Genomic DNA, 8,698 nt, shown 5'->3' with positions numbered 1-8,698 from the left:
AAAAAAAAAAAAACAGCTATACGTATCTTTACTCTAGAAGCCAATGTATCTTTTCTTTGAAAAATTGTAACAATACAAAATTGCCATAGCACTCCCAAATGCAGAAGTTATGACAGGAAACTAAAAGTCCCAATAAAGTATCCAAGTGAATGCCACAGTCCAACCTTATTTCCTTTCATGAAAACAAAATCTCAAGAGTGTATATTTTTATTTGTGCATCGATTTTGCTACTGTTTCAAGCTAAAAGGTGAAGGAGTTTTATCTTGGTGGATATATCCACCAATATTGTTAAAACATTAAGTCAGGTGTATTATCACCTTATTTTTACTATATATGAGAAAAATTTAGCCTCTATTTGAAATGCTGTGTGTTACCAACGCACCCCTTTTCTGTAAATGAGAAACTGAAGCACAAAGCATTTGTTCAATGTTATTGAACATTAAATAGACTCAATAAAAACAATTTATTTCAAAAGTAATTCTTGCCTGGGCTTATGTGGTCCATCAGATCTGCGTACTACTTAATTTTCTTATGAAACATTCATGACCTTTCAGTGTGCTATTTGCTAAAATTCTTTTAGTTTAACTCCCCCAATATTGATAGAGTTGTATTTCCCTAAGGCAGTATATCGGGATTTTCTTTTTTTGAGAGGTAATTCATGAGAATAGAGTTAAAGAGAAAAAAAAAATCAGGGTTTCAGTGAAAGTTGATAAGTTAATATTATTAAATCACCATTAAGAGTGGTAAAGGAGCACCCGGGTGGCTCAGTTGGTTGATCATCCACCTTAGGCTCAGGTTATGATCTACAGGTTCATGCGTTCAAGCCCCACAAGGGCTCATTGCTGTCAGTGTGGAGTCTGCTTTGGATCATCTGTCTCCTGTCTCTCTGACCCTCCCCTGCATGTGCTCTCTCTCAAAAATAAATGAAACATTTAGAAAAAGTGGTAAGAACCCAAAGTTTTAAAATATTATGGTATCATAGGTGAGGAGCCTACAGAGATTTCTTAGTACTTAATCAAAAGCATTAACATTTAAAGTTAAAAGTGTGAGTGGATGGATGTATTAATTTGGTGGGAATCCTTTTATTGTGTGTGTGTGTGTGTGTGTATTTTTATATACACATATGTGTATTTATATATCTACCTATATAATTATCATGTTGCACACTTTATAATGCAATTTTATGTGTTAACAATACTCCAATAAAGCTAGGGAAAACTTTCAAGTTCTTCAGGTCAGTTACTGTATTTTTCAACTCAAATTTGATGGTTTATATTTGCTTTGTCGAACTTCTTGTTTGGTCCATGAATTATTTTCCTAATTTTGCTTAGTTGACTATCTGTGTGTTCTTGAGGTTCACTAAATGTCTTTAAAAGGATTATTATTGGAGTTCCTTAACTCAGTCGGTTAAGCGTCCGACTTTGGCTCAGGTCGCGATCTCATGGTTCATAAGCTTGAACCCCGCCATAGGGCTCTGTGCTGACGGCTCAGAGCCCGGAACCTGCTTCAGATTCTGTGTCTCCCTCTCTCTCTGCCCCTCTCCCACTCGTGCTCTGTCTCTCTCTCTCTCTCGCTCTCTCTCTTTCTCAAAATTAAATAAACATTTTTAAAAATTTAAAGAATTATTACTAATTATTTATCTGACAGTTGATAGAGCTGCATTTCTTTTGGATCAGTTATTAGAGCTTTATGAGTTTCCTTTGGTGGTGTTATTCTACCTGTTTTGTTGTTGTTGTTGTTGTTGTTGTTGTTGTTGTTGCTGTTGTTGTTGTTTTGTGATCCTTGACTCGTTACATGGGGTTGGGTAACTGGGTTCCATTTCCGGACTTTAAATATTTGCTTTGGCAGAGATGGATCGCCAGGGCAGCTCAGTTTGGGTTTCTAGTTATGTCTGTTAGTGATTCATTTGGGCAAGTACGGCTCACCATTATGGTCCATTTGGGGGTGAGACAACTGTTTGAACTGTGAGGTCAGGGATGGGTGAGTTGCACACTGGCTGAGAACAGTTGGCCAGGACTGCTGGTTGCATTCCCTCCCCAAGTAAGGCTGGGCTCCCTGGTGGCCCATATTCTCTGGTCAGGCTTACTTGATAGTTAGAAATGGGTATTGAATCTGGTAGCATGTGAGGCTATGAATTAGCTTTCCTGCCCTGACAAGGCAGTGGGATGGGATCCAGGGTCGGTATGACTCATTGTTAGGTATGACCCAAACCAGGCAAGAGTGTACACTGAATTCGCTGGTCAGGTGAGGCCACTGGTTGTCCTCTGGAGATGGCGAAAGCCATGGCGGTGCTCTCAGTTCAAGTGCCACTCTGAGCAGGGCTGTTGGATGGGCAATGCAGCTTCCTATGTGTTCTGGTTATGTTCCAGAACACAGAACATGTGTTCTGTGGTTGGGCACAGAATGCTGTGGGCACTCTGGTTGGGCAGCACCAACCTGCAGCCTGGTTGGGCAGCCTGAATGCTGAATTCAGCCATGAGTGGGTCTGCAGATTAGTATTTCTGGCCAGGGGTAGCAGGGGAAGAAGCTGTAAAGCCAGTAAAAGCTCTTTGTTGTCTTAACCCAAGATAACTCACTCCCCCAAGTGCCCTGGCTGAACGGGGCCACTGGCTTTGCTCTTGCAGACTGTCAATTCTGCCTGCCATGTCTCAGCTCAAGTGTTGCTGGCTTATGCAGCTTCTAAATGTTCTTGCCAGCGCTTTTGGTCCGATGGGGCCAGGCGATCTCCACAGCAAGTGAAGCTATTATCTCAGTTCTTTTGCCTGGATGGGATGGGAAACGGCCACGGGGCCAGAAGTTACCCTCAGTGTCAGCTGTAAATTAATCCCCCTGCCTGGGCTTAGCAAGGGACCCCTCCATACCCAGTGCTGGCTTTGCTCTGTACACAGTCAGCTCTGCCTGGTCTCCTCTCAGGTCCAGCATTTTCAGTTAGATGTCGTCTTCCAGGCTTTGTCATCAGCTCCTCTGGTCTGGGAGTCCCAGGAGGTGGAGCTGTGTTTCAGCTCACTTGCCTGGGAGGGATGGACAGAGGCCATTCCAGACACCTCCTAATTTTGTTTTATGTTTTGTTTTGCTTTTGTTTTGTTTTCTTTTCCTTAAGCAGCTTTCTTCTCAGGATTGGCTTGGAACTACCCTCAGCCTTCAACGTAGATTAATCCCCTCTACCTCTTCATGTCTGGTGCTGGCTTCCCTTGAGGCACTCAGGTTTTCCTACCTGCCTCTTAGCTCAAGTATTGCTGAACTGCACAGCTTCCAGTGTTCTTACCAGCCTTCCCGGACAAGTGGAGGCAGAAGACACGCTCCCTGTGTGGGCAAGACCGGAATAAGGTCTCCCACAAAGTGGCCCACAAGGCTGAGGGAGCTGGTTGTCCCCCATGGGCTCTCTTTTTCCACGGGAGGAACCAGGGGTTCAGGGGAGACCTCTCTGCATGGTGCCTCACTGTCCTGGGGGAAGAGTAATGCCATCAGTGTTTAGCTGCCTCATTTACCCTTCTAATAAGTCTATCTTGGCCTCTTTGGTACAGAGGGTGCCCATGTTCTAAGATTCTCTCAGGGGTGTCCTGTTCATGAGTAGTTGTTAATCGTCCTTTTTGTGTGGGGAACCAAAGTCAGGAACAGCCTATGTCACCAAGATGGTATCATATCTCTCTATGTCAGTCTATCTCCTTACCTTTTTTAATTTTTCTATTAGCTCACATCCCCCACTGACATATTATGAATGTGCATCCTAACTTGTTTGGCTGTCTTTCCCTTCCCACCATCCATAGTGGGATCTGAAACTCCTAACACCAGAAAGCTCATTTTGTTCACTGCAGTATCTCAAAAACCCCAAATGGAGCATGGCACACAGTAGGAGCTCACTAAATGTTTGTTGCATAAGTGAATGTTTCCTCATGGATGAACCAATGAATTATTCTCATATCATCATTTGTGTAATCATCGCTCCATTACTAAAAACTGCGTTTCCAAACTCGTTGCAGAAAAGGATGAGTCCAGCTCTGCTTTTGTTGTCCTCCCATTAGATGGAAACATTAAAGAACAGAGAATTGAAGTGACTCAGGACACTGACACAGCCGATTGTTAGTGGAGAGCATAACAAAACTGAATTCTGCAGCATCGAATTCTAGGCAGATTACCTAAGAGTTTGGCAGCTCGAATCTTACCATTAACACATTAGGTGGATCCAGTTCAGGACATCATCTGCTTGTGGCAGCTCAAGTCTGTGCTTTCTGAAGGCATACAACTCTTTTACCCTCTCTTCTACACTTTTCTTGCGTGCAACGCATAGCCTTATTGTCGCTTTACAACCTGGGTCATTTAACACATCTTGCAAGGAATTTAACACAGAAGACATGAGGAAGTGGGATTTTTTTTTTAATTTATTTTCATCCTGGCTTGATTCAGAATGAAACAGAGGATGCACACTATCCTAAATGGACACCAGATTTTTGCAACATGAGCTGAGCTAATACGGGCTCTATAAAATGGAGGAATTGAAAGGCTGGCCGTGGCGAACTAATTTTAGGACACATCTTTTAAAGCTATTAGGTTCATTCTTCACTTGTGCTACAGATCAACAAGGTCTGTACTTGCTAAAAGGTCTCTCTATGGGTACTTTATTCCCCAGTGGAAAAAAGACAATGGGTTGTGTGCAATAGCATTTACAAGCCAGTTGTGAAAGTCATGGTTGTGGGATCAGATGAATGGAGTGGGTGGGCAAAGACAACATGCCTTCAATTAGGACTCCGAAAAGAGTGATTTCTCTCCAAGCTCCCTTTGTTTAGGAAGGATTGCAAAGCTGTGCTCCTACTTAATTATTGTTGCAGACTTTTCCTCCGCTTCCAGAGTTGGCACAGCCTCTGATGGTTTCCAGCATGATCTGCCAAGGCTGCTTCGATTCCTTTTATCGAGTGTTGGCTAACTGCAAACTCTCTTGGCAATAGCCAAGTGCACACATATGCCCGGCCACAGTGGTGCCAAGGTCCCTCCCGAACGCCTACCCCTCGGTGTCTTTGCCTTGTTAGAGTGTGTGCAACTGAGTTGTAAGGCACAGTTCCAAAAACTGCAAGTTTCAATCCACAAAGCTGATTCACTTCGTTGGATGATGAGTATGCTTTCCTTAACTTTTTGGTGCTGGTGGTCCATTGAAGTATTATATCTACTGCTGTGTTCTTCCTATATTTTTTTAAGTTTGTTTGTTTTATATATTAATTAATTTATTTATTATTTAGAGCATGAATGCGGGAGGGAGAGAGAGACAAGGAGAGAGAGAGAATCCCAAGCAGGTTCCGTGCTGTCAACGCAGAGCGTGAACTCGCAGGGCTCAAACTCACAAAGCATGAAATCATGACCTGAGCCAAAACCAGGAGTCAGATGAGTAACCAACTGAGCCACCTAGCTGCCCTAGCTTCTGTGTTCGTCATCTATAGATATGTATTTTGAAGTTCCCAGGGCTGTCTCCAAAATTTCGAGATCAACCAGACCAATAATCCAAAATTTGACAAGTAGATGACTTTGAGAGGCAAAGTCTAATTCTATCTACTAGACTTCATGCATGACTCCACAGATATTTTTATCTTATGCTTGACTTCTGATAATACGTCACTTCGAGGGGAAGTGGTTTAATGTGATTCTAATTTCCATCATACTTTCAAGGGCTCTGCTTTTGGCGGAATTGTAAGTCTTTGTCTTCATCATCGACTTCACGTGTGGCCTTTGTTTAAGTCCCTCATCCTACTGTAAGATTTCTGCAAAAATCAATCCCTCTTTTGAAGAACATTCTCTCCTACTGTGTTTGCTTCTTTACCATAGACTAATTTTGGTGTTGTTTAACAAGGACATTATGTTCTTTTTTAATTTTTTTAATGTTTATTTATTTTTGAGAGAGAGAGAGAGAGAGAGAGAGAGAAAGCCTGAATGGGGGAGGGGCAGAGAGAGAAGGAGACACAGAATCCAATGCAGGTTCCAGATTCTGAGCTCTCAGCACAGAGTCCGAACTGTGAGATCATGACCTGAGCTAAAGTCGGATGCTTAGGAAGTCGGACGCTTACCTGACTGAGTCACCCAGGCACCCCCAGACATTATGTTTTCTTGATCAGATTTCTGGACCATATGGACTGTGTATTTTAGAACTTTTCCTTATCATACATTATAAATAAAATAAAATAAAATGGTGTGTTAAAACCAAACTTTGTTTAAATAATACTAAATGCAGAATCTTATTCAAACATCAAAATTCATTTAGCAGCAAAAAAAATTCAGTGACATAGCATTTTGTTTCTGAGTTGAAACTAAGTGCAAAAATATGTACCAAAATATAAACCAAAAATAAAATATTTAATAAATCTATTCACTTTGAAAGAATGTTTTATTCTCTCCCCCTCTCTGTTTCTTTTGCACTCTCAGTTTCTCTTTGATATGTATATTACAATTTCTTTTTTTTTTTTTAAGTTAATTTATTTATTTTGAGGAAGAGGGACGACCTGGGTGTGCCTGCAAGTAGGGGAGGGGCAGAGAGAGAGGGAGAGAGAGAATCCCAAGCAGGCTCCATGCTGGCAGTGTAGAACCCATTGTGTGGCTCAATCTCATGAATGACTGCAAGATCATGACTTGAACCAAAATCCAGAGTCTGACACTTAACTGACTGAGTGCCCAGGCACCACATGATTTCCAAAGTCTTGAAAAACCTTGTAAATTAAATGATGCTAAAAAAGAAGGTACTTAAGGATGTGGCAGTTAATTTTATGTGTCAGTTTGACTGGGCTAAGGGATATCTAGATACCTGCCAGAACATTATTCCTGGGTGTGTCTGTAAGGGTGTTTCTTGAAAAAAGTAGCATTTGAATTGGTAAACTAAGTACAAAAATGCCCTCCCCAATGTGGGCAGGCATTATCTAATCCACTGAAGGCTAGAATGGAACAAAAAAGTAGAGAAAAAACAAATGGGCTGGGACACTTATCTTCTCCTGTCCTCAGACGTTGGTGTTCCTGGTTCTTGAGGCTTCAGATCCAGACTGGGATTTACGTACTGTCTCCTCTGGTTCTCAGGCCTTCAGATTTGGACTAGAACTACACCTGGACCTACAACAGTTATCCCAGTTTACAGAAGGCAAATCAGGAGCCTTCTCAGCCTCGAATCATGTGAGCCAATTCCTATAATATCTATCAAAAAAAAAAATGTCTATCTGTCTACCTGTCCTATTGGTTCTGTTTCTCTGGAGAACTCTGACTAACACAGGGATAATGGAGGAAAAGTGTCACTTGAAATACCAATAGATGGGTTTTAGTACTTAAAATAAAGAAATAATAATATTTGCACCTAGAACAAAGTGCCTGATAAATATCAATTGAATAATAAAAGAATGAATGGATTTGATTTAAAGTATAAGCATATAAGATTATATTTTAAAATGTACTCAAGATTTTTATTAGTCAGGTATAGCAGGACATGCAGATAGAGAAATGACTGTCATGAAGGATGACATTTATAGTCACATATAGGAGGCATGCCACACCATGCAGGGCCACAGGAGGAAGTACCAGGGTCAGTAAGGAGAAAGAAGAGACAAGCAGAAAATGTGGGTAAGAGCCTTTGGCATGGTTTCTGAATTAAGGAAAGACGGGTAGGTTAAATAGGTTTTAATTAGCTAGTTTGATATTTTCTATGGGCACTGGGTTGTAGCAGCTCACCTGAGTTGCATGGTACCTGGTCTTGGCCAGGTTAGGACAGGGAACCACAAACCTGGACTGTAGGATCCTGATGAGGGCTGGAGGGGAGGGCTTTGATTGGTTAGTTTGCATTTGAATGGCAACCTCCCTGCTGAATTGATTTCTATCTAGGGAGCTAGGGATTAGCTAACACAGGGAGGAGCAAATCCCTGCCAGTGTCAGTAAGGCATCATTCCCATATGATTCCCTGGTGGATTCTCTATCAAGATTCATTCACTATCTACCAATTAAATCCGACAAGATTGCACCCAATAAGAGCAGACGTCACAATAATATTGCAAATAAGATACGGCACCGTTTCTACATTCATACGATGGGTAGCTAATTAACACCAATTAAATAGGATTGAACATTTTGATGTGTAATATTTTAATTGGTACTTATAATAAAATGCTTATTTATATTTAAAATAAGGGTTGATCTCCAGACTTGAATGTGTCAATTAATGCTGTATTCCTTCATCTCCCTTTTAGTTTTAGCAAAAGCTTGTGTGTGTATGTTTGCGTGTGTGTGTGTGTGTGTGTGAAAAAAGTGAAGTGAAAGTACTAATGAAAATAGTACAGATCCTTTTGTAGTTTATAAGCATGATGATTGCGTGTTCACGCCATTGTGTGACACGTGCCTCCCTTAAACCTTGTTACGTGACCTCACCCCATTACCTGTCTGACGTGAAAAAAAAAAAAGTACAAACTGGTGAACAAGAAATACTATTAAGTAAATTCTGGCTTCCATGCTACAACGTGATAAAATATAATCATCAAAAATTTGAAAAACTGGAACTAATTCTGAAGGTGTCTGCTGTAGGACGTGGAGACACAGCAGGGTCAGGAAGGCTTGCGGAAACTTTTGTCATACCTCCCTTGTCCTTATCTGTCCCTAGGACGCCAGGAAATCTCATCTCTTCTGCTCTGTTGTCTCAGCTTATATTTAAAAAGATTATGATTCCCTGTGGCCTGAAAAAGATAAAACG

At 41.3% G+C, this 8,698-nt stretch overlaps 1 non-coding gene across 1 annotated transcript; it reads left to right on the top strand.

Moving 5' to 3' along the window:
• The first annotated feature begins 8,291 nt into the window (after positions 1-8,291).
• Positions 8,292-8,397, top strand: LOC113594463 (small nucleolar RNA U13). Its single transcript, XR_003414846.1, has one exon. It is a non-coding gene; the product is annotated as a small nucleolar RNA U13 (small nucleolar RNA).
• The last annotated feature ends 301 nt before the right edge of the window (positions 8,398-8,698 follow it).

Source organism: Acinonyx jubatus, chromosome C2, assembly GCF_027475565.1.
Source record: "Acinonyx jubatus isolate Ajub_Pintada_27869175 chromosome C2, VMU_Ajub_asm_v1.0, whole genome shotgun sequence".
In the NCBI taxonomy this organism is placed as follows: Eukaryota; Metazoa; Chordata; class Mammalia; order Carnivora; family Felidae; genus Acinonyx; species Acinonyx jubatus.
Note: the sequence above shows the minus strand (reverse complement) of the source record. Positions and strands in the feature narration are given on the sequence as shown.